Source organism: Microcebus murinus, chromosome 28, assembly GCF_040939455.1.
Source record: "Microcebus murinus isolate Inina chromosome 28, M.murinus_Inina_mat1.0, whole genome shotgun sequence".
Lineage (NCBI taxonomy): Eukaryota > Metazoa > Chordata > Mammalia > Primates > Cheirogaleidae > Microcebus > Microcebus murinus.
In genome coordinates this window covers 16,637,079-16,664,654 of record NC_134131.1, presented here as the reverse complement: position 1 = coordinate 16,664,654, position 27,576 = coordinate 16,637,079, and the positions used below count along the sequence as shown (strand labels likewise).

Below are 27,576 nucleotides of genomic sequence, written 5' to 3'. Positions count from 1 at the left end.
AATCGTGCCGCCACACACACCCGAGTGCAGGTGTCTTCTGCACAGACTGCGGGCCTCGCTCTTCTGAATGCCGCTAGCTCGCCACCCACCCACGGGTGAACCTGGTCAGGGTACTTTCTCTCGGGGGCAGACTCTGATCCTGGCGGGCTACCGGTGTTTCTGTTTGCTCGTTTCTTTCTTCCATTTCGGGAAAGGCTTCCTTACTGGGTGTGGAAATCTCCTATGCCTTTCCTCGCCTATTCTGTCAGCTTTAAAATTCTCTTTCAGTTGCCACCCTCACAGATGGATTAGGAAACTCTTTCCGGTGCACTCATTAGTGAAATGACCTCAATGAAGCTGGAATCCAATATCTAATCGCCGATTTTTAGCGAGTCCACACGCCAGGGTGGTCGGGGTCCAATGCAGCCCCGGCCAGGCCCAGGCCCCTTGGACTGGGCCACAGGAGGACACAGAGGAGGGTCCCGGCCCCCACGGTCGCGTTGCCGGCAGTTCTCCAAGGGCTTGGGCGTTTTCCAGAGGTAGGAGATGGAGGGGACTGATTTCTTCAGCGCCCCACAAACCACGCCACCCCACCCATGGGACACATCCCTAGAGAGAGAGAGAGACGCCCCATACACTCGCTCCCCTCCCCCATGCGCTGTGCCCCAGCCCGGGCCCGGGGGAATAGGCGGCAGCCCACCCACAGGGTGGGGGGCGCAGCTGAAAGGGGTTGTCGGGGAGGGCGGCCCCTGCCTGGGGTCAAAGGGCGGGCGACCCGCGCGTGCGCAATCGGCGGCGGCGGCGGCGGCCACGAGCTGGGGGTGGGCCAGGCGAGGAGAGGAAGGGGGCTGGAAGGTCTCCACCTTGGCGAGTCCAGCCGTGGAGGCGCATCTTGTGTGAGTGTGAGTGAGTGAGTGTGAGTGTGAGTGTGAGTGTGTGTGTGTGTGTGTGTGTGTGTGTAGAGAGAGACAGCCCCCCACCCCGGCCCGCCGCTCCCTGCCCGCCCCGCCCCGCCCCGCCCCGCCCCGCCTGTCACCCCCGTCCCTCGGAGCCCGCCGGACCCGGCCGGTGAACTCAACAGGCCCGGCCCGGTGCGGGTCAGCGCCGGCGCGGGGCCTGGGGCGGGGGGAGGAGGCGGCGGGGAAGCGCAGAGAGGCTCGGCTTCTTGAGCGGGGCAGGGGCGCCCTCCGCCGTCTAGGGCCACACCACCCTGAACGCGCCCGATCTCGTCTGGTCTCGGAAGCTAAGCAGGGTCGGGCCTGGTTAGTACTTGGATGGGAGACCGCCTGGGAATACCGGGTGCCGTAGGCTTCTTCTTTTTTTTTTTTTTGTTTTGCCTCTTGTTCTGTCCCCTTTCTGGGAGCGAGTCGGCGGCCCGGGGTGGGGGTCACCCCCACCCTCAGCGCCCGCCGCGGTGCCTGGCGCCCCAGCCCGCACCGTGGGGCCTCCTCTTGTCCCAAGCCGCGACACCGCCGTCACGCGGCAGCATGCGTGGCTTCTGGACTGTCAGGTCTCAGACCAAAGGTCTGCTCTGTGGGAACCGACACGCTGGAGGAAACCTTGAGAGTCTGAGAGGGGAGGGAGTTCCAGAAGAAGGCCAGGATGTCATTTTGAGGGAGTATGTGACCAGAACTCGTCCCGTTGCTTTTGGGGTTCTATGGGCTACACGTAGGAATCTTTGGTGGTGGCACCTGATGTTGGGGGATCCGGAGTCACACCCAGACCTGCTCCACAGGCCTCCTTTTACTTTTCTCTTCGGATTCATTATTTTTAAAAAGTGTCTCTTATCTCTATGATTGCATTTTCTTTTCTCTCTCTTTTCAAGCAGATGATGGGAGTCCAAGTATTAAGGTGACATGTGTTGCCCGTGCCCCCCTCCCCCCTGTGTTCTTATTCATTTACCTCTGATGTTGTTCCAGCGTATTGTGGGGGTACCAATGTTAAGGTCGGGTACGTTGCCCTCTCCCAGCCTCCCCCCTCCGGTCAGAGCCTCAAGTGCGCCCATCCCCCAGTCGGTGCGCACCCACCCCATTCCTAATGGAGGTGTATGCCCATCCCCTCCCCCCACCCGCCCGACACCCACCCGATGAAGGTGATTCCTCTGTGTCCACTTAGGTGTCCATCGGTTCGTACCCATTTGCTGGTGAGCGCGAGCACGTGGTGCTCGTGTGTCCATTCTTGGGCTACCTGGCTTACTGGAACGGGTTCCAGCTCTGGCCAGGAGAACCACGAGAGGTGCCCTCTCACCGCTGCTCCTCCTAGCTGAATAGCACTCCGTGGTGTCCACGCGCCACATTTCATTTACGCACTCGTGGGTCGATGGGCACTCGGGTCGCTTCCAGGTCTTTGCGATTGTGACTTGTGCCCTGACTCTAACCCTAACCCTTACCCAGCCCGTCTCCTCCTCGGCCCCTGCCTGACTGACTCCTTCCCGCCCGGCCTGTCACCTGTCACCGTCCTCTGCCCCTGCCTGACACGCTCCTCCCCGCCCGGGCCGTCACCGTCCTCGGCCCCTGCCTGACGGGGCTCCTCCGTCGCCTGGGCCTTCCAAGGGCTTGGTGTGGACGCTGGTTCCAGGACGCCCTCCCAGGAACCCGGTAGCAGGGCGGCCGCAGCGTCTCGCGCCACCCAACCGTCCGCCGGCCGGCGGCCGTCGCTAAGTGGCCTGCGGGGGACGTGCCCCCACTGTGGGGCGGGCGCCCAGCCTGGTGTCTTCTCTGAGGCCCCGTGGCTGCTTTTCCCCCCCGCAAGGGGAGAGCCGCGGAGGTGGGGACCGCCTCCTCGTGGGGACGTACACCCAGCTCTCCACGTCGGATTCCGGGGCTCTCTGTCCTGCCAGAAGGCCCAGCTGGCCTGCGGGTCCTTAGAGTGGCAAAAACATCCGAAAACTGAGATTGAGGGTCCGGTGGTTGTCTGCACTTTTGTGCTGGGCACCCCAGGGAGGCCCGGGGGCTGGCTGGACAACGCGGTCTGCTGGGCAGGGGGGGGGGTTTGGAGGAGCAACTGATGCCCTTTGCACTTTGGGTAGCAAGTGTCTGAGGTGTCTCTGAGCCCTGCGCCATGTCGGGGGGTGGGGTGGGGGGGTGGGAGGTCGGGGGGGGGGTGGAGGAGCAGGAGGAGGAGGAGGAGGAGGTGGGAAGGGCCGTGGCCTGCAGTCGTGTTCCCGGGGTGGCTTCTTCCACAGGCTGCTTGGCCTGGGCTCCCTGCACCTGGGCCTTTGGAGGACTGGCCCTGTGCTTGCCAATGCTTCCCCTGCAGGGACCCAGAGCTGGGAGGTTGCATCTCTCAGCCCTGGGTCGGGCAGAGCCCCAGCGGGCCATGCCCACAACCTCTCTCAGCACGGGTCCCCCAGAAGGCTCCTTTGGGACCAGGATTCTCTTGCGGGTGACTCTTTAAGGTCTGGCCCCTGGATGGAGGGGCACCAGGAGTAGAGGAGCAGGAAGGGGAAGGGGGTGGCCATGCGAGGGGACACTTTCAGGCCAAGTCCCAGCTTCAGCCTGATCCTCCTGGGAACCCCGGGGTGTACGTCACACCTCCTGGTTGTCCCGCTCTGAGACAAGGGCTCTGAGACAAGGAGCCGGGCTTCGCATTCCCCCAGCAGCCAGTCGTGGGCTGAGGACACCTGGGGCGTTGGGAACTCCCTGGCTTCTCCTTGGCTTAACATCTGGAGCTGCTTGTGAATCGTGCCGCCACACACACCCGAGTGCAGGTGTCTTCTGCACAGACTGCGGGCCTCGCTCTTCTGAATGCCGCTAGCTCGCCACCCACCCACGGGTGAACCTGGTCAGGGTACTTTCTCTCGGGGGCAGACTCTGATCCTGGCGGGCTACCGGTGTTTCTGTTTGCTCGTTTCTTTCTTCCATTTCGGGAAAGGCTTCCTTACTGGGTGTGGAAATCTCCTATGCCTTTCCTCGCCTATTCTGTCAGCTTTAAAATTCTCTTTCAGTTGCCACCCTCACAGATGGATTAGGAAACTCTTTCCGGTGCACTCATTAGTGAAATGACCTCAATGAAGCTGGAATCCAATATCTAATCGCCGATTTTTAGCGAGTCCACACGCCAGGGTGGTCGGGGTCCAATGCAGCCCCGGCCAGGCCCAGGCCCCTTGGACTGGGCCACAGGAGGACACAGAGGAGGGTCCCGGCCCCCACGGTCGCGTTGCCGGCAGTTCTCCAAGGGCTTGGGCGTTTTCCAGAGGTAGGAGATGGAGGGGACTGATTTCTTCAGCGCCCCACAAACCACGCCACCCCACCCATGGGACACATCCCTAGAGAGAGAGAGAGACGCCCCATACACTCGCTCCCCTCCCCCATGCGCTGTGCCCCAGCCCGGGCCCGGGGGAATAGGCGGCAGCCCACCCACAGGGTGGGGGGCGCAGCTGAAAGGGGTTGTCGGGGAGGGCGGCCCCTGCCTGGGGTCAAAGGGCGGGCGACCCGCGCGTGCGCAATCGGCGGCGGCGGCGGCGGCGGCCACGAGCTGGGGGTGGGCCAGGCGAGGAGAGGAAGGGGGCTGGAAGGTCTCCACCTTGGCGAGTCCAGCCGTGGAGGCGCATCTTGTGTGAGTGTGAGTGAGTGAGTGTGAGTGTGAGTGTGTGTGTGTGTGTGTGTGTGTATAGAGAGACAGCCCCCCACCCCGGCCCGCCGCTCCCTGCCCGCCCCGCCCCGCCTGTCACCCCCGTCCCTCGGAGCCCGCCGGACCCGGCCGGTGAACTCAACAGGCCCGGCCCGGTGCGGGTCAGCGCCGGCGCGGGGCCTGGGGCGGGGGGAGGAGGCGGCGGGGAAGCGCAGAGAGGCTCGGCTTCTTGAGCGGGGCAGGGGCGCCCTCCGCCGTCTAGGGCCACACCACCCTGAACGCGCCCGATCTCGTCTGGTCTCGGAAGCTAAGCAGGGTCGGGCCTGGTTAGTACTTGGATGGGAGACCGCCTGGGAATACCGGGTGCCGTAGGCTTCTTCTTTTTTTTTTTTTTGTTTTGCCTCTTGTTCTGTCCCCTTTCTGGGAGCGAGTCGGCGGCCCGGGGTGGGGGTCACCCCCACCCTCAGCGCCCGCCGCGGTGCCTGGCGCCCCAGCCCGCACCGTGGGGCCTCCTCTTGTCCCAAGCCGCGACACCGCCGTCACGCGGCAGCATGCGTGGCTTCTGGACTGTCAGGTCTCAGACCAAAGGTCTGCTCTGTGGGAACCGACACGCTGGAGGAAACCTTGAGAGTCTGAGAGGGGAGGGAGTTCCAGAAGAAGGCCAGGATGTCATTTTGAGGGAGTATGTGACCAGAACTCGTCCCGTTGCTTTTGGGGTTCTATGGGCTACACGTAGGAATCTTTGGTGGTGGCACCTGATGTTGGGGGATCCGGAGTCACACCCAGACCTGCTCCACAGGCCTCCTTTTACTTTTCTCTTCGGATTCATTATTTTTAAAAAGTGTCTCTTATCTCTATGATTGCATTTTCTTTTCTCTCTCTTTTCAAGCAGATGATGGGAGTCCAAGTATTAAGGTGACATGTGTTGCCCGTGCCCCCCTCCCCCCTGTGTTCTTATTCATTTACCTCTGATGTTGTTCCAGCGTATTGTGGGGGTACCAATGTTAAGGTCGGGTACGTTGCCCTCTCCCAGCCTCCCCCCTCCGGTCAGAGCCTCAAGTGCGCCCATCCCCCAGTCGGTGCGCACCCACCCCATTCCTAATGGAGGTGTATGCCCATCCCCTCCCCCCACCCGCCCGACACCCACCCGATGAAGGTGATTCCTCTGTGTCCACTTAGGTGTCCATCGGTTCGTACCCATTTGCTGGTGAGCGCGAGCACGTGGTGCTCGTGTGTCCATTCTTGGGCTACCTGGCTTACTGGAACGGGTTCCAGCTCTGGCCAGGAGAACCACGAGAGGTGCCCCCTCACCGCTGCTCCTCCTAGCTGAATAGCACTCCGTGGTGTCCACGCGCCACATTTCATTTACGCACTCGTGGGCACTCGGGTCGCTTCCAGGTCTTTGCGATTGTGACTTGTGCCCTGACTCTAACCCTAACCCTTACCCAGCCCGTCTCCTCCTCGGCCCCTGCCTGACTGACTCCTTCCCGCCCGGCCTGTCACCTGTCACCGTCCTCTGCCCCTGCCTGACACGCTCCTCCCCGCCCGGGCCGTCACCGTCCTCGGCCCCTGCCTGACGGGGCTCCTCCGTCGCCTGGGCCTTCCAAGGGCTTGGTGTGGACGCTGGTTCCAGGACGCCCTCCCAGGAACCCGGTAGCAGGGCGGCCGCAGCGTCTCGCGCCACCCAACCGTCCGCCGGCCGGCGGCCGTCGCTAAGTGGCCTGCGGGGGACGTGCCCCCACTGTGGGGCGGGCGCCCAGCCTGGTGTCTTCTCTGAGGCCCCGTGGCTGCTTTTCCCCCCCGCAAGGGGAGAGCCGCGGAGGTGGGGACCGCCTCCTCGTGGGGACGTACACCCAGCTCTCCACGTCGGATTCCGGGGCTCTCTGTCCTGCCAGAAGGCCCAGCTGGCCTGCGGGTCCTTAGAGTGGCAAAAACATCCGAAAACTGAGATTGAGGGTCCGGTGGTTGTCTGCACTTTTGTGCTGGGCACCCCAGGGAGGCCCGGGGGCTGGCTGGACAACGCGGTCTGCTGGGCAGGGGGGGGGGTTTGGAGGAGCAACTGATGCCCTTTGCACTTTGGGTAGCAAGTGTCTGAGGTGTCTCTGAGCCCTGCGCCATGTCGGGGGGTGGGGTGGGGGGGTGGGAGGTCGGGGGGGGGGTGGAGGAGCAGGAGGAGGAGGAGGAGGAGGTGGGAAGGGCCGTGGCCTGCAGTCGTGTTCCCGGGGTGGCTTCTTCCACAGGCTGCTTGGCCTGGGCTCCCTGCACCTGGGCCTTTGGAGGACTGGCCCTGTGCTTGCCAATGCTTCCCCTGCAGGGACCCAGAGCTGGGAGGTTGCATCTCTCAGCCCTGGGTCGGGCAGAGCCCCAGCGGGCCATGCCCACAACCTCTCTCAGCACGGGTCCCCCAGAAGGCTCCTTTGGGACCAGGATTCTCTTGCGGGTGACTCTTTAAGGTCTGGCCCCTGGATGGAGGGGCACCAGGAGTAGAGGAGCAGGAAGGGGAAGGGGGTGGCCATGCGAGGGGACACTTTCAGGCCAAGTCCCAGCTTCAGCCTGATCCTCCTGGGAACCCCGGGGTGTACGTCACACCTCCTGGTTGTCCCGCTCTGAGACAAGGGCTCTGAGACAAGGAGCCGGGCTTCGCATTCCCCCAGCAGCCAGTCGTGGGCTGAGGACACCTGGGGCGTTGGGAACTCCCTGGCTTCTCCTTGGCTTAACATCTGGAGCTGCTTGTGAATCGTGCCGCCACACACACCCGAGTGCAGGTGTCTTCTGCACAGACTGCGGGCCTCGCTCTTCTGAATGCCGCTAGCTCGCCACCCACCCACGGGTGAACCTGGTCAGGGTACTTTCTCTCGGGGGCAGACTCTGATCCTGGCGGGCTACCGGTGTTTCTGTTTGCTCGTTTCTTTCTTCCATTTCGGGAAAGGCTTCCTTACTGGGTGTGGAAATCTCCTATGCCTTTCCTCGCCTATTCTGTCAGCTTTAAAATTCTCTTTCAGTTGCCACCCTCACAGATGGATTAGGAAACTCTTTCCGGTGCACTCATTAGTGAAATGACCTCAATGAAGCTGGAATCCAATATCTAATCGCCGATTTTTAGCGAGTCCACACGCCAGGGTGGTCGGGGTCCAATGCAGCCCCGGCCAGGCCCAGGCCCCTTGGACTGGGCCACAGGAGGACACAGAGGAGGGTCCCGGCCCCCACGGTCGCGTTGCCGGCAGTTCTCCAAGGGCTTGGGCGTTTTCCAGAGGTAGGAGATGGAGGGGACTGATTTCTTCAGCGCCCCACAAACCACGCCACCCCACCCATGGGACACATCCCTAGAGAGAGAGAGAGACGCCCCATACACTCGCTCCCCTCCCCCATGCGCTGTGCCCCAGCCCGGGCCCGGGGGAATAGGCGGCAGCCCACCCACAGGGTGGGGGGCGCAGCTGAAAGGGGTTGTCGGGGAGGGCGGCCCCTGCCTGGGGTCAAAGGGCGGGCGACCCGCGCGTGCGCAATCGGCGGCGGCGGCGGCGGCGGCCACGAGCTGGGGGTGGGCCAGGCGAGGAGAGGAAGGGGGCTGGAAGGTCTCCACCTTGGCGAGTCCAGCCGTGGAGGCGCATCTTGTGTGAGTGTGAGTGAGTGAGTGTGAGTGTGAGTGTGTGTGTGTGTGTGTGTGTGTATAGAGAGACAGCCCCCCACCCCGGCCCGCCGCTCCCTGCCCGCCCCGCCCCGCCTGTCACCCCCGTCCCTCGGAGCCCGCCGGACCCGGCCGGTGAACTCAACAGGCCCGGCCCGGTGCGGGTCAGCGCCGGCGCGGGGCCTGGGGCGGGGGGAGGAGGCGGCGGGGAAGCGCAGAGAGGCTCGGCTTCTTGAGCGGGGCAGGGGCGCCCTCCGCCGTCTAGGGCCACACCACCCTGAACGCGCCCGATCTCGTCTGGTCTCGGAAGCTAAGCAGGGTCGGGCCTGGTTAGTACTTGGATGGGAGACCGCCTGGGAATACCGGGTGCCGTAGGCTTCTTCTTTTTTTTTTTTTTTGTTTTGCCTCTTGTTCTGTCCCCTTTCTGGGAGCGAGTCGGCGGCCCGGGGTGGGGGTCACCCCCACCCTCAGCGCCCGCCGCGGTGCCTGGCGCCCCAGCCCGCACCGTGGGGCCTCCTCTTGTCCCAAGCCGCGACACCGCCGTCACGCGGCAGCATGCGTGGCTTCTGGACTGTCAGGTCTCAGACCAAAGGTCTGCTCTGTGGGAACCGACACGCTGGAGGAAACCTTGAGAGTCTGAGAGGGGAGGGAGTTCCAGAAGAAGGCCAGGATGTCATTTTGAGGGAGTATGTGACCAGAACTCGTCCCGTTGCTTTTGGGGTTCTATGGGCTACACGTAGGAATCTTTGGTGGTGGCACCTGATGTTGGGGGATCCGGAGTCACACCCAGACCTGCTCCACAGGCCTCCTTTTACTTTTCTCTTCGGATTCATTATTTTTAAAAAGTGTCTCTTATCTCTATGATTGCATTTTCTTTTCTCTCTCTTTTCAAGCAGATGATGGGAGTCCAAGTATTAAGGTGACATGTGTTGCCCGTGCCCCCCTCCCCCCTGTGTTCTTATTCATTTACCTCTGATGTTGTTCCAGCGTATTGTGGGGGTACCAATGTTAAGGTCGGGTACGTTGCCCTCTCCCAGCCTCCCCCCTCCGGTCAGAGCCTCAAGTGCGCCCATCCCCCAGTCGGTGCGCACCCACCCCATTCCTAATGGAGGTGTATGCCCATCCCCTCCCCCCACCCGCCCGACACCCACCCGATGAAGGTGATTCCTCTGTGTCCACTTAGGTGTCCATCGGTTCGTACCCATTTGCTGGTGAGCGCGAGCACGTGGTGCTCGTGTGTCCATTCTTGGGCTACCTGGCTTACTGGAACGGGTTCCAGCTCTGGCCAGGAGAACCACGAGAGGTGCCCCCTCACCGCTGCTCCTCCTAGCTGAATAGCACTCCGTGGTGTCCACGCGCCACATTTCATTTACGCACTCGTGGGCACTCGGGTCGCTTCCAGGTCTTTGCGATTGTGACTTGTGCCCTGACTCTAACCCTAACCCTTACCCAGCCCGTCTCCTCCTCGGCCCCTGCCTGACTGACTCCTTCCCGCCCGGCCTGTCACCTGTCACCGTCCTCTGCCCCTGCCTGACACGCTCCTCCCCGCCCGGGCCGTCACCGTCCTCGGCCCCTGCCTGACGGGGCTCCTCCGTCGCCTGGGCCTTCCAAGGGCTTGGTGTGGACGCTGGTTCCAGGACGCCCTCCCAGGAACCCGGTAGCAGGGCGGCCGCAGCGTCTCGCGCCACCCAACCGTCCGCCGGCCGGCGGCCGGCGCTAAGTGGCCTGCGGGGGACGTGCCCCCACTGTGGGGCGGGCGCCCAGCCTGGTGTCTTCTCTGAGGCCCCGTGGCTGCTTTTCCCCCCCGCAAGGGGAGAGCCGCGGAGGTGGGGACCGCCTCCTCGTGGGGACGTACACCCAGCTCTCCACGTCGGATTCCGGGGCTCTCTGTCCTGCCAGAAGGCCCAGCTGGCCTGCGGGTCCTTAGAGTGGCAAAAACATCCGAAAACTGAGATTGAGGGTCCGGTGGTTGTCTGCACTTTTGTGCTGGGCACCCCAGGGAGGCCCGGGGGCTGGCTGGACAACGCGGTCTGCTGGGCAGGGGGGGGGGTTTGGAGGAGCAACTGATGCCCTTTGCACTTTGGGTAGCAAGTGTCTGAGGTGTCTCTGAGCCCTGCGCCATGTCGGGGGGTGGGGTGGGGGGGTGGGAGGTCGGGGGGGGGTGGAGGAGCAGGAGGAGGAGGAGGAGGAGGTGGGAAGGGCCGTGGCCTGCAGTCGTGTTCCCGGGGTGGCTTCTTCCACAGGCTGCTTGGCCTGGGCTCCCTGCACCTGGGCCTTTGGAGGACTGGCCCTGTGCTTGCCAATGCTTCCCCTGCAGGGACCCAGAGCTGGGAGGTTGCATCTCTCAGCCCTGGGTCGGGCAGAGCCCCAGCGGGCCATGCCCACAACCTCTCTCAGCACGGGTCCCCCAGAAGGCTCCTTTGGGACCAGGATTCTCTTGCGGGTGACTCTTTAAGGTCTGGCCCCTGGATGGAGGGGCACCAGGAGTAGAGGAGCAGGAAGGGGAAGGGGGTGGCCATGCGAGGGGACACTTTCAGGCCAAGTCCCAGCTTCAGCCTGATCCTCCTGGGAACCCCGGGGTGTACGTCACACCTCCTGGTTGTCCCGCTCTGAGACAAGGGCTCTGAGACAAGGAGCCGGGCTTCGCATTCCCCCAGCAGCCAGTCGTGGGCTGAGGACACCTGGGGCGTTGGGAACTCCCTGGCTTCTCCTTGGCTTAACATCTGGAGCTGCTTGTGAATCGTGCCGCCACACACACCCGAGTGCAGGTGTCTTCTGCACAGACTGCGGGCCTCGCTCTTCTGAATGCCGCTAGCTCGCCACCCACCCACGGGTGAACCTGGTCAGGGTACTTTCTCTCGGGGGCAGACTCTGATCCTGGCGGGCTACCGGTGTTTCTGTTTGCTCGTTTCTTTCTTCCATTTCGGGAAAGGCTTCCTTACTGGGTGTGGAAATCTCCTATGCCTTTCCTCGCCTATTCTGTCAGCTTTAAAATTCTCTTTCAGTTGCCACCCTCACAGATGGATTAGGAAACTCTTTCCGGTGCACTCATTAGTGAAATGACCTCAATGAAGCTGGAATCCAATATCTAATCGCCGATTTTTAGCGAGTCCACACGCCAGGGTGGTCGGGGTCCAATGCAGCCCCGGCCAGGCCCAGGCCCCTTGGACTGGGCCACAGGAGGACACAGAGGAGGGTCCCGGCCCCCACGGTCGCGTTGCCGGCAGTTCTCCAAGGGCTTGGGCGTTTTCCAGAGGTAGGAGATGGAGGGGACTGATTTCTTCAGCGCCCCACAAACCACGCCACCCCACCCATGGGACACATCCCTAGAGAGAGAGAGAGACGCCCCATACACTCGCTCCCCTCCCCCATGCGCTGTGCCCCAGCCCGGGCCCGGGGGAATAGGCGGCAGCCCACCCACAGGGTGGGGGGCGCAGCTGAAAGGGGTTGTCGGGGAGGGCGGCCCCTGCCTGGGGTCAAAGGGCGGGCGACCCGCGCGTGCGCAATCGGCGGCGGCGGCGGCGGCCACGAGCTGGGGGTGGGCCAGGCGAGGAGAGGAAGGGGGCTGGAAGGTCTCCACCTTGGCGAGTCCAGCCGTGGAGGCGCATCTTGTGTGAGTGTGAGTGAGTGAGTGTGAGTGTGTGTGTGTGTGTGTGTGTGTATAGAGAGACAGCCCCCCACCCCGGCCCACCGCTCCCTGCCCGCCCCGCCCCGCCCCGCCCCGCCCCGCCTGTCACCCCCGTCCCTCGGAGCCCGCCGGACCCGGCCGGTGAACTCAACAGGCCCGGCCCGGTGCGGGTCAGCGCCGGCGCGGGGCCTGGGGCGGGGGGAGGAGGCGGCGGGGAAGCGCAGAGAGGCTCGGCTTCTTGAGCGGGGCAGGGGCGCCCTCCGCCGTCTAGGGCCACACCACCCTGAACGCGCCCGATCTCGTCTGGTCTCGGAAGCTAAGCAGGGTCGGGCCTGGTTAGTACTTGGATGGGAGACCGCCTGGGAATACCGGGTGCCGTAGGCTTCTTCTTTTTTTTTTTTTTTTGTTTTGCCTCTTGTTCTGTCCCCTTTCTGGGAGCGAGTCGGCGGCCCGGGGTGGGGGTCACCCCCACCCTCAGCGCCCGCCGCGGTGCCTGGCGCCCCAGCCCGCACCGTGGGGCCTCCTCTTGTCCCAAGCCGCGACACCGCCGTCACGCGGCAGCATGCGTGGCTTCTGGACTGTCAGGTCTCAGACCAAAGGTCTGCTCTGTGGGAACCGACACGCTGGAGGAAACCTTGAGAGTCTGAGAGGGGAGGGAGTTCCAGAAGAAGGCCAGGATGTCATTTTGAGGGAGTATGTGACCAGAACTCGTCCCGTTGCTTTTGGGGTTCTATGGGCTACACGTAGGAATCTTTGGTGGTGGCACCTGATGTTGGGGGATCCGGAGTCACACCCAGACCTGCTCCACAGGCCTCCTTTTACTTTTCTCTTCGGATTCATTATGTTTAAAAAGTGTCTCTTATCTCTATGATTGCATTTTCTTTTCTCTCTCTTTTCAAGCAGATGATGGGAGTCCAAGTATTAAGGTGACATGTGTTGCCCGTGCCCCCCTCCCCCCTGTGTTCTTATTCATTTACCTCTGATGTTGTTCCAGCGTATTGTGGGGGTACCAATGTTAAGGTCGGGTACGTTGCCCTCTCCCAGCCTCCCCCCTCCGGTCAGAGCCTCAAGTGCGCCCATCCCCCAGTCGGGGCGCACCCACCCCATTCCTAATGGAGGTGTATGCCCATCCCCTCCCCCCACCCGCCCGACACCCACCCGATGAAGGTGATTCCTCTGTGTCCACTTAGGTGTCCATCGGTTCGTACCCATTTGCTGGTGAGCGCGAGCACGTGGTGCTCGTGTGTCCATTCTTGGGCTACCTGGCTTACTGGAACGGGTTCCAGCTCTGGCCAGGAGAACCACGAGAGGTGCCCTCTCACCGCTGCTCCTCCTAGCTGAATAGCACTCCGTGGTGTCCACGCGCCACATTTCATTTACGCACTCGTGGGTCGATGGGCACTCGGGTCGCTTCCAGGTCTTTGCGATTGTGACTTGTGCCCTGACTCTAACCCTAACCCTTACCCAGCCCGTCTCCTCCTCGGCCCCTGCCTGACTGACTCCTTCCCGCCCGGCCTGTCACCTGTCACCGTCCTCTGCCCCTGCCTGACACGCTCCTCCCCGCCCGGGCCGTCACCGTCCTCGGCCCCTGCCTGATGGGGCTCCTCCGTCGCCTGGGCCTTCCAAGGGCTTGGTGTGGACGCTGGTTCCAGGACGCCCTCCCAGGAACCCGGTAGCAGGGCGGCCGCAGCGTCTCGCGCCACCCAACCGTCCGCCGGCCGGCGGCCGTCGCTAAGTGGCCTGCGGGGGACGTGCCCCCACTGTGGGGCGGGCGCCCAGCCTGGTGTCTTCTCTGAGGCCCCGTGGCTGCTTTTCCCCCCCGCAAGGGGAGAGCCGCGGAGGTGGGGACCGCCTCCTCGTGGGGACGTACACCCAGCTCTCCACGTCGGATTCCGGGGCTCTCTGTCCTGCCAGAAGGCCCAGCTGGCCTGCGGGTCCTTAGAGTGGCAAAAACATCCGAAAACTGAGATTGAGGGTCCGGTGGTTGTCTGCACTTTTGTGCTGGGCACCCCAGGGAGGCCCGGGGGCTGGCTGGACAACGCGGTCTGCTGGGCAGGGGGGGGGGTTTGGAGGAGCAACTGATGCCCTTTGCACTTTGGGTAGCAAGTGTCTGAGGTGTCTCTGAGCCCTGCGCCATGTCGGGGGGTGGGGTGGGGGGGTGGGAGGTCGGGGGGTGGGGTGGAGGAGCAGGAGGAGGAGGAGGAGGAGGTGGGAAGGGCCGTGGCCTGCAGTCGTGTTCCCGGGGTGGCTTCTTCCACAGGCTGCTTGGCCTGGGCTCCCTGCACCTGGGCCTTTGGAGGACTGGCCCTGTGCTTGCCAATGCTTCCCCTGCAGGGACCCAGAGCTGGGAGGTTGCATCTCTCAGCCCTGGGTCGGGCAGAGCCCCAGCGGGCCATGCCCACAACCTCTCTCAGCACGGGTCCCCCAGAAGGCTCCTTTGGGACCAGGATTCTCTTGCGGGTGACTCTTTAAGGTCTGGCCCCTGGATGGAGGGGCACCAGGAGTAGAGGAGCAGGAAGGGGAAGGGGGTGGCCATGCGAGGGGACACTTTCAGGCCAAGTCCCAGCTTCAGCCTGATCCTCCTGGGAACCCCGGGGTGTACGTCACACCTCCTGGTTGTCCCGCTCTGAGACAAGGGCTCTGAGACAAGGAGCCGGGCTGCGCATTCCCCCAGCAGCCAGTCGTGGGCTGAGGACACCTGGGGCGTTGGGAACTCCCTGGCTTCTCCTTGGCTTAACATCTGGAGCTGCTTGTGAATCGTGCCGCCACACACACCCGAGTGCAGGTGTCTTCTGCACAGACTGCGGGCCTCGCTCTTCTGAATGCCGCTAGCTCGCCACCCACCCACGGGTGAACCTGGTCAGGGTACTTTCTCTCGGGGGCAGACTCTGATCCTGGCGGGCTACCGGTGTTTCTGTTTGCTCGTTTCTTTCTTCCATTTCGGGAAAGGCTTCCTTACTGGGTGTGGAAATCTCCTATGCCTTTCCTCGCCTATTCTGTCAGCTTTAAAATTCTCTTTCAGTTGCCACCCTCACAGATGGATTAGGAAACTCTTTCCGGTGCACTCATTAGTGAAATGACCTCAATGAAGCTGGAATCCAATATCTAATCGCCGATTTTTAGCGAGTCCACACGCCAGGGTGGTCGGGGTCCAATGCAGCCCCGGCCAGGCCCAGGCCCCTTGGACTGGGCCACAGGAGGACACAGAGGAGGGTCCCGGCCCCCACGGTCGCGTTGCCGGCAGTTCTCCAAGGGCTTGGGCGTTTTCCAGAGGTAGGAGATGGAGGGGACTGATTTCTTCAGCGCCCCACAAACCACGCCACCCCACCCATGGGACACATCCCTAGAGAGAGAGAGAGACGCCCCATACACTCGCTCCCCTCCCCCATGCGCTGTGCCCCAGCCCGGGCCCGGGGGAATAGGCGGCAGCCCACCCACAGGGTGGGGGGCGCAGCTGAAAGGGGTTGTCGGGGAGGGCGGCCCCTGCCTGGGGTCAAAGGGCGGGCGACCCGCGCGTGCGCAATCGGCGGCGGCGGCGGCGGCGGCGGCCACAAGCTGGGGGTGGGCCAGGCGAGGAGAGGAAGGGGGCTGGAAGGTCTCCACCTTGGCGAGTCCAGCCGTGGAGGCGCATCTTGTGTGAGTGTGAGTGAGTGAGTGTGAGTGTGAGTGTGTGTGTGTGTGTGTGTGTGTGTGTGTGTGTGTATAGAGAGACAGCCCCCCACCCCGGCCCGCCGCTCCCTGCCCGCCCCGCCCCGCCCCGCCCCGCCTGTCACCCCCGTCCCTCGGAGCCCGCCGGACCCGGCCGGTGAACTCAACAGGCCCGGCCCGGTGCGGGTCAGCGCCGGCGCGGGGCCTGGGGCGGGGGGAGGAGGCGGCGGGGAAGCGCAGAGAGGCTCGGCTTCTTGAGCGGGGCAGGGGCGCCCTCCGCCGTCTAGGGCCACACCACCCTGAACGCGCCCGATCTCGTCTGGTCTCGGAAGCTAAGCAGGGTCGGGCCTGGTTAGTACTTGGATGGGAGACCGCCTGGGAATACCGGGTGCCGTAGGCTTCTTCTTTTTTTTTTTTTTGTTTTGCCTCTTGTTCTGTCCCCTTTCTGGGAGCGAGTCGGCGGCCCGGGGTGGGGGTCACCCCCACCCTCAGCGCCCGCCGCGGTGCCTGGCGCCCCAGCCCGCACCGTGGGGCCTCCTCTTGTCCCAAGCCGCGACACCGCCGTCACGCGGCAGCATGCGTGGCTTCTGGACTGTCAGGTCTCAGACCAAAGGTCTGCTCTGTGGGAACCGACACGCTGGAGGAAACCTTGAGAGTCTGAGAGGGGAGGGAGTTCCAGAAGAAGGCCAGGATGTCATTTTGAGGGAGTATGTGACCAGAACTCGTCCCGTTGCTTTTGGGGTTCTATGGGCTACACGTAGGAATCTTTGGTGGTGGCACCTGATGTTGGGGGATCCGGAGTCACACCCAGACCTGCTCCACAGGCCTCCTTTTACTTTTCTCTTCGGATTCATTATTTTTAAAAAGTGTCTCTTATCTCTATGATTGCATTTTCTTTTCTCTCTCTTTTCAAGCAGATGATGGGAGTCCAAGTATTAAGGTGACATGTGTTGCCCGTGCCCCCCTCCCCCCTGTGTTCTTATTCATTTACCTCTGATGTTGTTCCAGCGTATTGTGGGGGTACCAATGTTAAGGTCGGGTACGTTGCCCTCTCCCAGCCTCCCCCCTCCGGTCAGAGCCTCAAGTGCGCCCATCCCCCAGTCGGTGCGCACCCACCCCATTCCTAATGGAGGTGTATGCCCATCCCCTCCCCCCACCCGCCCGACACCCACCCGATGAAGGTGATTCCTCTGTGTCCACTTAGGTGTCCATCGGTTCGTACCCATTTGCTGGTGAGCGCGAGCACGTGGTGCTCGTGTGTCCATTCTTGGGCTACCTGGCTTACTGGAACGGGTTCCAGCTCTGGCCAGGAGAACCACGAGAGGTGCCCCCTCACCGCTGCTCCTCCTAGCTGAATAGCACTCCGTGGTGTCCACGCGCCACATTTCATTTACGCACTCGTGGGTCGATGGGCACTCGGGTCGCTTCCAGGTCTTTGCGATTGTGACTTGTGCCCTGACTCTAACCCTAACCCTTACCCAGCCCGTCTCCTCCTCGGCCCCTGCCTGACTGACTCCTTCCCGCCCGGCCTGTCACCTGTCACCGTCCTCTGCCCCTGCCTGACACGCTCCTCCCCGCCCGGGCCGTCACCGTCCTCGGCCCCTGCCTGACGGGGCTCCTCTGTCGCTGGGCCTTCCAAGGGCTTGGTGTGGACGCTGGTTCCAGGACGCCCTCCCAGGAACCCGGTAGCAGGGCGGCCGCAGCGTCTCGCGCCACCCAACCGTCCGCCGGCCGGCGGCCGGCGCTAAGTGGCCTGCGGGGGACGTGCCCCCACTGTGGGGCGGGCGCCCAGCCTGGTGTCTTCTCTGAGGCCCCGTGGCTGCTTTTCCCCCCCGCAAGGGGAGAGCCGCGGAGGTGGGGACCGCCTCCTCGTGGGGACGTACACCCAGCTCTCCACGTCGTATTCCGGGGCTCTCTGTCCTGCCAGAAGGCCCAGCTGGCCTGCGGGTCCTTAGAGTGGCAAAAACATCCGAAAACTGAGATTGAGGGTCCGGTGGTTGTCTGCACTTTTGTGCTGGGCACCCCAGGGAGGCCCGGGGGCTGGCTGGACAACGCGGTCTGCTGGGCAGGGGGGGGGTTTGGAGGAGCAACTGATGCCCTTTGCACTTTGGGTAGCAAGTGTCTGAGGTGTCTCTGAGCCCTGCGCCATGTCGGGGGGTGGGGTGGGGGGGTGGGAGGTCGGGGGGGTGGAGGAGCAGGAGGAGGAGGAGGAGGAGGTGGGAAGGGCCGTGGCCTGCAGTCGTGTTCCCGGGGTGGCTTCTTCCACAGGCTGCTTGGCCTGGGCTCCCTGCACCTGGGCCTTTGGAGGACTGGCCCTGTGCTTGCCAATGCTTCCCCTGCAGGGACCCAGAGCTGGGAGGTTGCATCTCTCAGCCCTGGGTCGGGCAGAGCCCCAGCGGGCCATGCCCACAACCTCTCTCAGCACGGGTCCCCCAGAAGGCTCCTTTGGGACCAGGATTCTCTTGCGGGTGACTCTTTAAGGTCTGGCCCCTGGATGGAGGGGCACCAGGAGTAGAGGAGCAGGAAGGGGAAGGGGGTGGCCATGCGAGGGGACACTTTCAGGCCAAGTCCCAGCTTCAGCCTGATCCTCCTGGGAACCCCGGGGTGTACGTCACACCTCCTGGTTGTCCCGCTCTGAGACAAGGGCTCTGAGACAAGGAGCCGGGCTTCGCATTCCCCCAGCAGCCAGTCGTGGGCTGAGGACACCTGGGGCGTTGGGAACTCCCTGGCTTCTCCTTGGCTTAACATCTGGAGCTGCTTGTGAATCGTGCCGCCACACACACCCGAGTGCAGGTGTCTTCTGCACAGACTGCGGGCCTCGCTCTTCTGAATGCCGCTAGCTCGCCACCCACCCACGGGTGAACCTGGTCAGGGTACTTTCTCTCGGGGGCAGACTCTGATCCTGGCGGGCTACCGGTGTTTCTGTTTGCTCGTTTCTTTCTTCCATTTCGGGAAAGGCTTCCTTACTGGGTGTGGAAATCTCCTATGCCTTTCCTCGCCTATTCTGTCAGCTTTAAAATTCTCTTTCAGTTGCCACCCTCACAGATGGATTAGGAAACTCTTTCCGGTGCACTCATTAGTGAAATGACCTCAATGAAGCTGGAATCCAATATCTAATCGCCGATTTTTAGCGAGTCCACACGCCAGGGTGGTCGGGGTCCAATGCAGCCCCGGCCAGGCCCAGGCCCCTTGGACTGGGCCACAGGAGGACACAGAGGAGGGTCCCGGCCCCCACGGTCGCGTTGCCGGCAGTTCTCCAAGGGCTTGGGCGTTTTCCAGAGGTAGGAGATGGAGGGGACTGATTTCTTCAGCGCCCCACAAACCACGCCACCCCACCCATGGGACACATCCCTAGAGAGAGAGAGAGACGCCCCATACACTCGCTCCCCTCCCCCATGCGCTGTGCCCCAGCCCGGGCCCGGGGGAATAGGCGGCAGCCCACCCACAGGGTGGGGGGCGCAGCTGAAAGGGGTTGTCGGGGAGGGCGGCCCCTGCCTGGGGTCAAAGGGCGGGCGACCCGCGCGTGCGCAATCGGCGGCGGCGGCGGCGGCGGCGGCCACGAGCTGGGGGTGGGCCAGGCGAGGAGAGGAAGGGGGCTGGAAGGTCTCCACCTTGGCGAGTCCAGCCGTGGAGGCGCATCTTGTGTGAGTGTGAGTGAGTGAGTGTGAGTGTGTGTGTGTGTGTGTGTGTGTATAGAGAGACAGCCCCCCACCCCGGCCCGCCGCTCCCTGCCCGCCCCGCCCCGCCCCGCCCCGCCCCGCCTGTCACCCCCGTCCCTCGGAGCCCGCCGGACCCGGCCGGTGAACTCAACAGGCCCGGCCCGGTGCGGGTCAGCGCCGGCGCGGGGCCTGGGGCGGGGGGAGGAGGCGGCGGGGAAGCGCAGAGAGGCTCGGCTTCTTGAGCGGGGCAGGGGCGCCCTCCGCCGTCTAGGGCCACACCACCCTGAACGCGCCCGATCTCGTCTGGTCTCGGAAGCTAAGCAGGGTCGGGCCTGGTTAGTACTTGGATGGGAGACCGCCTGGGAATACCGGGTGCCGTAGGCTTCTTCTTTTTTTTTTTTTTGTTTTGCCTCTTGTTCTGTCCCCTTTCTGGGAGCGAGTCGGCGGCCCGGGGTGGGGGTCACCCCCACCCTCAGCGCCCGCCGCGGTGCCTGGCGCCCCAGCCCGCACCGTGGGGCCTCCTCTTGTCCCAAGCCGCGACACCGCCGTCACGCGGCAGCATGCGTGGCTTCTGGACTGTCAGGTCTCAGACCAAAGGTCTGCTCTGTGGGAACCGACACGCTGGAGGAAACCTTGAGAGTCTGAGAGGGGAGGGAGTTCCAGAAGAAGGCCAGGATGTCATTTTGAGGGAGTATGTGACCAGAACTCGTCCCGTTGCTTTTGGGGTTCTATGGGCTACACGTAGGAATCTTTGGTGGTGGCACCTGATGTTGGGGGATCCGGAGTCACACCCAGACCTGCTCCACAGGCCTCCTTTTACTTTTCTCTTCGGATTCATTATGTTTAAAAAGTGTCTCTTATCTCTATGATTGCATTTTCTTTTCTCTCTCTTTTCAAGCAGATGATGGGAGTCCAAGTATTAAGGTGACATGTGTTGCCCGTGCCCCCCTCCCCCCTGTGTTCTTATTCATTTACCTCTGATGTTGTTCCAGCGTATTGTGGGGGTACCAATGTTAAGGTCGGGTACGTTGCCCTCTCCCAGCCTCCCCCCTCCGGTCAGAGCCTCAAGTGCGCCCATCCCCCAGTCGGTGCGCACCCACCCCATTCCTAATGGAGGTGTATGCCCATCCCCTCCCCCCACCCGCCCGACACCCACCCGATGAAGGTGATTCCTCTGTGTCCACTTAGGTGTCCATCGGTTCGTACCCATTTGCTGGTGAGCGCGAGCACGTGGTGCTCGTGTGTCCATTCTTGGGCTACCTGGCTTACTGGAACGGGTTCCAGCTCTGGCCAGGAGAACCACGAGAGGTGCCCCCTCACCGCTGCTCCTCCTAGCTGAATAGCACTCCGTGGTGTCCACGCGCCACATTTCATTTACGCACTCGTGGGTCGATGGGCACTCGGGTCGCTTCCAGGTCTTTGCGATTGTGACTTGTGCCCTGACTCTAACCCTAACCCTTACCCAGCCCGTCTCCTCCTCGGCCCCTGCCTGACTGACTCCTTCCCGCCCGGCCTGTCACCTGTCACCGTCCTCTGCCCCTGCCTGACACGCTCCTCCCCGCCCGGGCCGTCACCGTCCTCGGCCCCTGCCTGACGGGGCTCCTCTGTCGCTGGGCCTTCCAAGGGCTTGGTGTGGACGCTGGTTCCAGGACGCCCTCCCAGGAACCCGGTAGCAGGGCGGCCGCAGCGTCTCGCGCCACCCAACCGTCCGCCGGCCGGCGGCCGGCGCTAAGTGGCCTGCGGGGGACGTGCCCCCACTGTGGGGCGGGCGCCCAGCCTGGTGTCTTCTCTGAGGCCCCGTGGCTGCTTTTCCCCCCCGCAAGGGGAGAGCCGCGGAGGTGGGGACCGCCTCCTCGTGGGGACGTACACCCAGCTCTCCACGTCGTATTCCGGGGCTCTCTGTCCTGCCAGAAGGCCCAGCTGGCCTGCGGGTCCTTAGAGTGGCAAAAACATCCGAAAACTGAGATTGAGGGTCCGGTGGTTGTCTGCACTTTTGTGCTGGGCACCCCAGGGAGGCCCGGGGGCTGGCTGGACAACGCGGTCTGCTGGGCAGGGGGGGGGTTTGGAGGAGCAACTGATGCCCTTTGCACTTTGGGTAGCAAGTGTCTGAGGTGTCTCTGAGCCCTGCGCCATGTCGGGGGGTGGGGTGGGGGGGTGGGAGGTCGGGGGGGTGGAGGAGCAGGAGGAGGAGGAGGAGGAGGTGGGAAGGGCCGTGGCCTGCAGTCGTGTTCCCGGGGTGGCTTCTTCCACAGGCTGCTTGGCCTGGGCTCCCTGCACCTGGGCCTTTGGAGGACTGGCCCTGTGCTTGCCAATGCTTCCCCTGCAGGGACCCAGAGCTGGGAGGTTGCATCTCTCAGCCCTGGGTCGGGCAGAGCCCCAGCGGGCCATGCCCACAACCTCTCTCAGCACGGGTCCCCCAGAAGGCTCCTTTGGGACCAGGATTCTCTTGCGGGTGACTCTTTAAGGTCTGGCCCCTGGATGGAGGGGCACCAGGAGTAGAGGAGCAGGAAGGGGAAGGGGGTGGCCATGCGAGGGGACACTTTCAGGCCAAGTCCCAGCTTCAGCCTGATCCTCCTGGGAACCCCGGGGTGTACGTCACACCTCCTGGTTGTCCCGCTCTGAGACAAGGGCTCTGAGACAAGGAGCCGGGCTGCGCATTCCCCCAGCAGCCAGTCGTGGGCTGAGGACACCTGGGGCGTTGGGAACTCCCTGGCTTCTCCTTGGCTTAACATCTGGAGCTGCTTGTGAATCGTGCCGCCACACACACCCGAGTGCAGGTGTCTTCTGCACAGACTGCGGGCCTCGCTCTTCTGAATGCCGCTAGCTCGCCACCCACCCACGGGTGAACCTGGTCAGGGTACTTTCTCTCGGGGGCAGACTCTGATCCTGGCGGGCTACCGGTGTTTCTGTTTGCTCGTTTCTTTCTTCCATTTCGGGAAAGGCTTCCTTACTGGGTGTGGAAATCTCCTATGCCTTTCCTCGCCTATTCTGTCAGCTTTAAAATTCTCTTTCAGTTGCCACCCTCACAGATGGATTAGGAAACTCTTTCCGGTGCACTCATTAGTGAAATGACCTCAATGAAGCTGGAATCCAATATCTAATCGCCGATTTTTAGCGAGTCCACACGCCAGGGTGGTCGGGGTCCAATGCAGCCCCGGCCAGGCCCAGGCCCCTTGGACTGGGCCACAGGAGGACACAGAGGAGGGTCCCGGCCCCCACGGTCGCGTTGCCGGCAGTTCTCCAAGGGCTTGGGCGTTTTCCAGAGGTAGGAGATGGAGGGGACTGATTTCTTCAGCGCCCCACAAACCACGCCACCCCACCCATGGGACACATCCCTAGAGAGAGAGAGAGACGCCCCATACACTCGCTCCCCTCCCCCATGCGCTGTGCCCCAGCCCGGGCCCGGGGGAATAGGCGGCAGCCCACCCACAGGGTGGGGGGCGCAGCTGAAAGGGGTTGTCGGGGAGGGCGGCCCCTGCCTGGGGTCAAAGGGCGGGCGACCCGCGCGTGCGCAATCGGCGGCGGCGGCGGCGGCGGCGGCCACAAGCTGGGGGTGGGCCAGGCGAGGAGAGGAAGGGGGCTGGAAGGTCTCCACCTTGGCGAGTCCAGCCGTGGAGGCGCATCTTGTGTGAGTGTGAGTGAGTGAGTGTGAGTGTGAGTGTGTGTGTGTGTGTGTGTGTGTGTGTGTGTGTGTATAGAGAGACAGCCCCCCACCCCGGCCCGCCGCTCCCTGCCCGCCCCGCCCCGCCCCGCCCCGCCTGTCACCCCCGTCCCTCGGAGCCCGCCGGACCCGGCCGGTGAACTCAACAGGCCCGGCCCGGTGCGGGTCAGCGCCGGCGCGGGGCCTGGGGCGGGGGGAGGAGGCGGCGGGGAAGCGCAGAGAGGCTCGGCTTCTTGAGCGGGGCAGGGGCGCCCTCCGCCGTCTAGGGCCACACCACCCTGAACGCGCCCGATCTCGTCTGGTCTCGGAAGCTAAGCAGGGTCGGGCCTGGTTAGTACTTGGATGGGAGACCGCCTGGGAATACCGGGTGCCGTAGGCTTCTTCTTTTTTTTTTTTTTGTTTTGCCTCTTGTTCTGTCCCCTTTCTGGGAGCGAGTCGGCGGCCCGGGGTGGGGGTCACCCCCACCCTCAGCGCCCGCCGCGGTGCCTGGCGCCCCAGCCCGCACCGTGGGGCCTCCTCTTGTCCCAAGCCGCGACACCGCCGTCACGCGGCAGCATGCGTGGCTTCTGGACTGTCAGGTCTCAGACCAAAGGTCTGCTCTGTGGGAACCGACACGCTGGAGGAAACCTTGAGAGTCTGAGAGGGGAGGGAGTTCCAGAAGAAGGCCAGGATGTCATTTTGAGGGAGTATGTGACCAGAACTCGTCCCGTTGCTTTTGGGGTTCTATGGGCTACACGTAGGAATCTTTGGTGGTGGCACCTGATGTTGGGGGATCCGGAGTCACACCCAGACCTGCTCCACAGGCCTCCTTTTACTTTTCTCTTCGGATTCATTATGTTTAAAAAGTGTCTCTTATCTCTATGATTGCATTTTCTTTTCTCTCTCTTTTCAAGCAGATGATGGGAGTCCAAGTATTAAGGTGACATGTGTTGCCCGTGCCCCCCTCCCCCCTGTGTTCTTATTCATTTACCTCTGATGTTGTTCCAGCGTATTGTGGGGGTACCAATGTTAAGGTCGGGTACGTTGCCCTCTCCCAGCCTCCCCCCTCCGGTCAGAGCCTCAAGTGCGCCCATCCCCCAGTCGGTGCGCACCCACCCCATTCCTAATGGAGGTGTATGCCCATCCCCTCCCCCCACCCGCCCGACACCCACCCGATGAAGGTGATTCCTCTGTGTCCACTTAGGTGTCCATCGGTTCGTACCCATTTGCTGGTGAGCGCGAGCACGTGGTGCTCGTGTGTCCATTCTTGGGCTACCTGGCTTACTGGAACGGGTTCCAGCTCTGGCCAGGAGAACCACGAGAGGTGCCCCCTCACCGCTGCTCCTCCTAGCTGAATAGCACTCCGTGGTGTCCACGCGCCACATTTCATTTACGCACTCGTGGGTCGATGGGCACTCGGGTCGCTTCCAGGTCTTTGCGATTGTGACTTGTGCCCTGACTCTAACCCTAACCCTTACCCAGCCCGTCTCCTCCTCGGCCCCTGCCTGACTGACTCCTTCCCGCCCGGCCTGTCACCTGTCACCGTCCTCTGCCCCTGCCTGACACGCTCCTCCCCGCCCGGGCCGTCACCGTCCTCGGCCCCTGCCTGACGGGGCTCCTCTGTCGCTGGGCCTTCCAAGGGCTTGGTGTGGACGCTGGTTCCAGGACGCCCTCTCAGGAACCCGGTAGCAGGGCGGCCGCAGCGTCTCGCGCCACCCAACCGTCCGCCGGCCGGCGGCCGGCGCTAAGTGGCCTGCGGGGGACGTGCCCCCACTGTGGGGCGGGCGCCCAGCCTGGTGTCTTCTCTGAGGCCCCGTGGCTGCTTTTCCCCCCCGCAAGGGGAGAGCCGCGGAGGTGGGGACCGCCTCCTCGTGGGGACGTACACCCAGCTCTCCACGTCGTATTCCGGGGCTCTCTGTCCTGCCAGAAGGCCCAGCTGGCCTGCGGGTCCTTAGAGTGGCAAAAACATCCGAAAACTGAGATTGAGGGTCCGGTGGTTGTCTGCACTTTTGTGCTGGGCACCCCAGGGAGGCCCGGGGGCTGGCTGGACAACGCGGTCTGCTGGGCAGGGGGGGGTTTGGAGGAGCAACTGATGCCCTTTGCACTTTGGGTAGCAAGTGTCTGAGGTGTCTCTGAGCCCTGCGCCATGTCGGGGGGTGGGGTGGGGGGGTGGGAGGTCGGGGGGGGGTGGAGGAGCAGGAGGAGGAGGAGGAGGAGGTGGGAAGGGCCGTGGCCTGCAGTCGTGTTCCCGGGGTGGCTTCTTCCACAGGCTGCTTGGCCTGGGCTCCCTGCACCTGGGCCTTTGGAGGACTGGCCCTGTGCTTGCCAACGCTTCCCCTGCAGGGACCCAGAGCTGGGAGGTTGCATCTCTCAGCCCTGGGTCGGGCAGAGCTTCAGCGGGCCATGCCCACAACCTCTCTCAGCACGGGTCCCCCAGAAGGCTCCTTTGGGACCAGGATTCTCTTGCGGGTGACTCTTTAAGGTCTGGCCCCTGGATGGAGGGGCACCAGGAGTAGAGGAGCAGGAAGGGGAAGGGGGTGGCCATGCGAGGGGACACTTTCAGGCCAAGTCCCAGCTTCAGCCTGATCCTCCTGGGAACCCCGGGGTGTACGTCACACCTCCTGGTTGTCCCGCTCTGAGACAAGGGCTCTGAGACAAGGAGCCGGGCTTCGCATTCCCCCAGCAGCCAGTCGTGGGCTGAGGACACCTGGGGCGTTGGGAACTCCCTGGCTTCTCCTTGGCTTAACATCTGGAGCTGCTTGTGAATCGTGCCGCCACACACACCCGAGTGCAGGTGTCTTCTGCACAGACTGCGGGCCTCGCTCTTCTGAATGCCGCTAGCTCGCCACCCACCCACGGGTGAACCTGGTCAGGGTACTTTCTCTCGGGGGCAGACTCTGATCCTGGCGGGCTACCGGTGTTTCTGTTTGCTCGTTTCTTTCTTCCATTTCGGGAAAGGCTTCCTTACTGGGTGTGGAAATCTCCTATGCCTTTCCTCGCCTATTCTGTCAGCTTTAAAATTCTCTTTCAGTTGCCACCCTCACAGATGGATTAGGAAACTCTTTCCGGTGCACTCATTAGTGAAATGACCTCAATGAAGCTGGAATCCAATATCTAATCGCCGATTTTTAGCGAGTCCACACGCCAGGGTGGTCGGGGTCCAATGCAGCCCCGGCCAGGCCCAGGCCCCTTGGACTGGGCCACAGGAGGACACAGAGGAGGGTCCCGGCCCCCACGGTCGCGTTGCCGGCAGTTCTCCAAGGGCTTGGGCGTTTTCCAGAGGTAGGAGATGGAGGGGACTGATTTCTTCAGCGCCCCACAAACCACGCCACCCCACCCATGGGACACATCCCTAGAGAGAGAGAGAGACGCCCCATACACTCGCTCCCCTCCCCCATGCGCTGTGCCCCAGCCCGGGCCCGGGGGAATAGGCGGCAGCCCACCCACAGGGTGGGGGGCGCAGCTGAAAGGGGTTGTCGGGGAGGGCGGCCCCTGCCTGGGGTCAAAGGGCGGGCGACCCGCGCGTGCGCAATCGGCGGCGGCGGCGGCGGCCACGAGCTGGGGGTGGGCCAGGCGAGGAGAGGAAGGGGGCTGGAAGGTCTCCACCTTGGCGAGTCCAGCCGTGGAGGCGCATCTTGTGTGAGTGTGAGTGAGTGAGTGTGAGTGTGAGTGTGAGTGTGTGTGTGTGTGTGTGTGTGTGTGTAGAGAGAGACAGCCCCCCACCCCGGCCCGCCGCTCCCTGCCCGCCCCGCCCCGCCCCGCCCCGCCTGTCACCCCCGTCCCTCGGAGCCCGCCGGACCCGGCCGGTGAACTCAACAGGCCCGGCCCGGTGCGGGTCAGCGCCGGCGCGGGGCCTGGGGCGGGGGGAGGAGGCGGCGGGGAAGCGCAGAGAGGCTCGGCTTCTTGAGCGGGGCAGGGGCGCCCTCCGCCGTCTAGGGCCACACCACCCTGAACGCGCCCGATCTCGTCTGGTCTCGGAAGCTAAGCAGGGTCGGGCCTGGTTAGTACTTGGATGGGAGACCGCCTGGGAATACCGGGTGCCGTAGGCTTCTTCTTTTTTTTTTTTTTGTTTTGCCTCTTGTTCTGTCCCCTTTCTGGGAGCGAGTCGGCGGCCCGGGGTGGGGGTCACCCCCACCCTCAGCGCCCGCCGCGGTGCCTGGCGCCCCAGCCCGCACCGTGGGGCCTCCTCTTGTCCCAAGCCGCGACACCGCCGTCACGCGGCAGCATGCGTGGCTTCTGGACTGTCAGGTCTCAGACCAAAGGTCTGCTCTGTGGGAACCGACACGCTGGAGGAAACCTTGAGAGTCTGAGAGGGGAGGGAGTTCCAGAAGAAGGCCAGGATGTCATTTTGAGGGAGTATGTGACCAGAACTCGTCCCGTTGCTTTTGGGGTTCTATGGGCTACACGTAGGAATCTTTGGTGGTGGCACCTGATGTTGGGGGATCCGGAGTCACACCCAGACCTGCTCCACAGGCCTCCTTTTACTTTTCTCTTCGGATTCATTATTTTTAAAAAGTGTCTCTTATCTCTATGATTGCATTTTCTTTTCTCTCTCTTTTCAAGCAGATGATGGGAGTCCAAGTATTAAGGTGACATGTGTTGCCCGTGCCCCCCTCCCCCCTGTGTTCTTATTCATTTACCTCTGATGTTGTTCCAGCGTATTGTGGGGGTACCAATGTTAAGGTCGGGTACGTTGCCCTCTCCCAGCCTCCCCCCTCCGGTCAGAGCCTCAAGTGCGCCCATCCCCCAGTCGGTGCGCACCCACCCCATTCCTAATGGAGGTGTATGCCCATCCCCTCCCCCCACCCGCCCGACACCCACCCGA

General features: G+C 63.4%; 8 non-coding genes across 8 annotated transcripts; all 8 read left to right on the top strand.

Annotated features, from left to right (window-relative positions):
- The first annotated feature begins 1,171 nt into the window (after positions 1-1,171).
- LOC142865215 (5S ribosomal RNA) lies at positions 1,172-1,290 on the top strand. The gene has a single exon (XR_012915518.1). It is a non-coding gene; the product is annotated as a 5S ribosomal RNA (ribosomal RNA).
- A 3,517-nt stretch (positions 1,291-4,807) lies between these two features.
- LOC142865214 (5S ribosomal RNA) lies at positions 4,808-4,926 on the top strand. Its single transcript, XR_012915517.1, has one exon. It is a non-coding gene; the product is annotated as a 5S ribosomal RNA (ribosomal RNA).
- A 3,509-nt stretch (positions 4,927-8,435) lies between these two features.
- Positions 8,436-8,554, top strand: LOC142865213 (5S ribosomal RNA). Its single transcript, XR_012915516.1, has one exon. It is a non-coding gene; the product is annotated as a 5S ribosomal RNA (ribosomal RNA).
- Positions 8,555-12,069: 3,515 nt separating this feature from the next.
- On the top strand, positions 12,070-12,188 carry LOC142865212 (5S ribosomal RNA). The gene has a single exon (XR_012915515.1). It is a non-coding gene; the product is annotated as a 5S ribosomal RNA (ribosomal RNA).
- A 3,545-nt stretch (positions 12,189-15,733) lies between these two features.
- LOC142865211 (5S ribosomal RNA) lies at positions 15,734-15,852 on the top strand. The gene has a single exon (XR_012915514.1). It is a non-coding gene; the product is annotated as a 5S ribosomal RNA (ribosomal RNA).
- A 3,524-nt stretch (positions 15,853-19,376) lies between these two features.
- LOC142865210 (5S ribosomal RNA) lies at positions 19,377-19,495 on the top strand. The gene has a single exon (XR_012915513.1). It is a non-coding gene; the product is annotated as a 5S ribosomal RNA (ribosomal RNA).
- Positions 19,496-23,032: 3,537 nt separating this feature from the next.
- LOC142865209 (5S ribosomal RNA) lies at positions 23,033-23,151 on the top strand. The gene has a single exon (XR_012915512.1). It is a non-coding gene; the product is annotated as a 5S ribosomal RNA (ribosomal RNA).
- A 3,530-nt stretch (positions 23,152-26,681) lies between these two features.
- LOC142865207 (5S ribosomal RNA) lies at positions 26,682-26,800 on the top strand. Its single transcript, XR_012915510.1, has one exon. It is a non-coding gene; the product is annotated as a 5S ribosomal RNA (ribosomal RNA).
- The last annotated feature ends 776 nt before the right edge of the window (positions 26,801-27,576 follow it).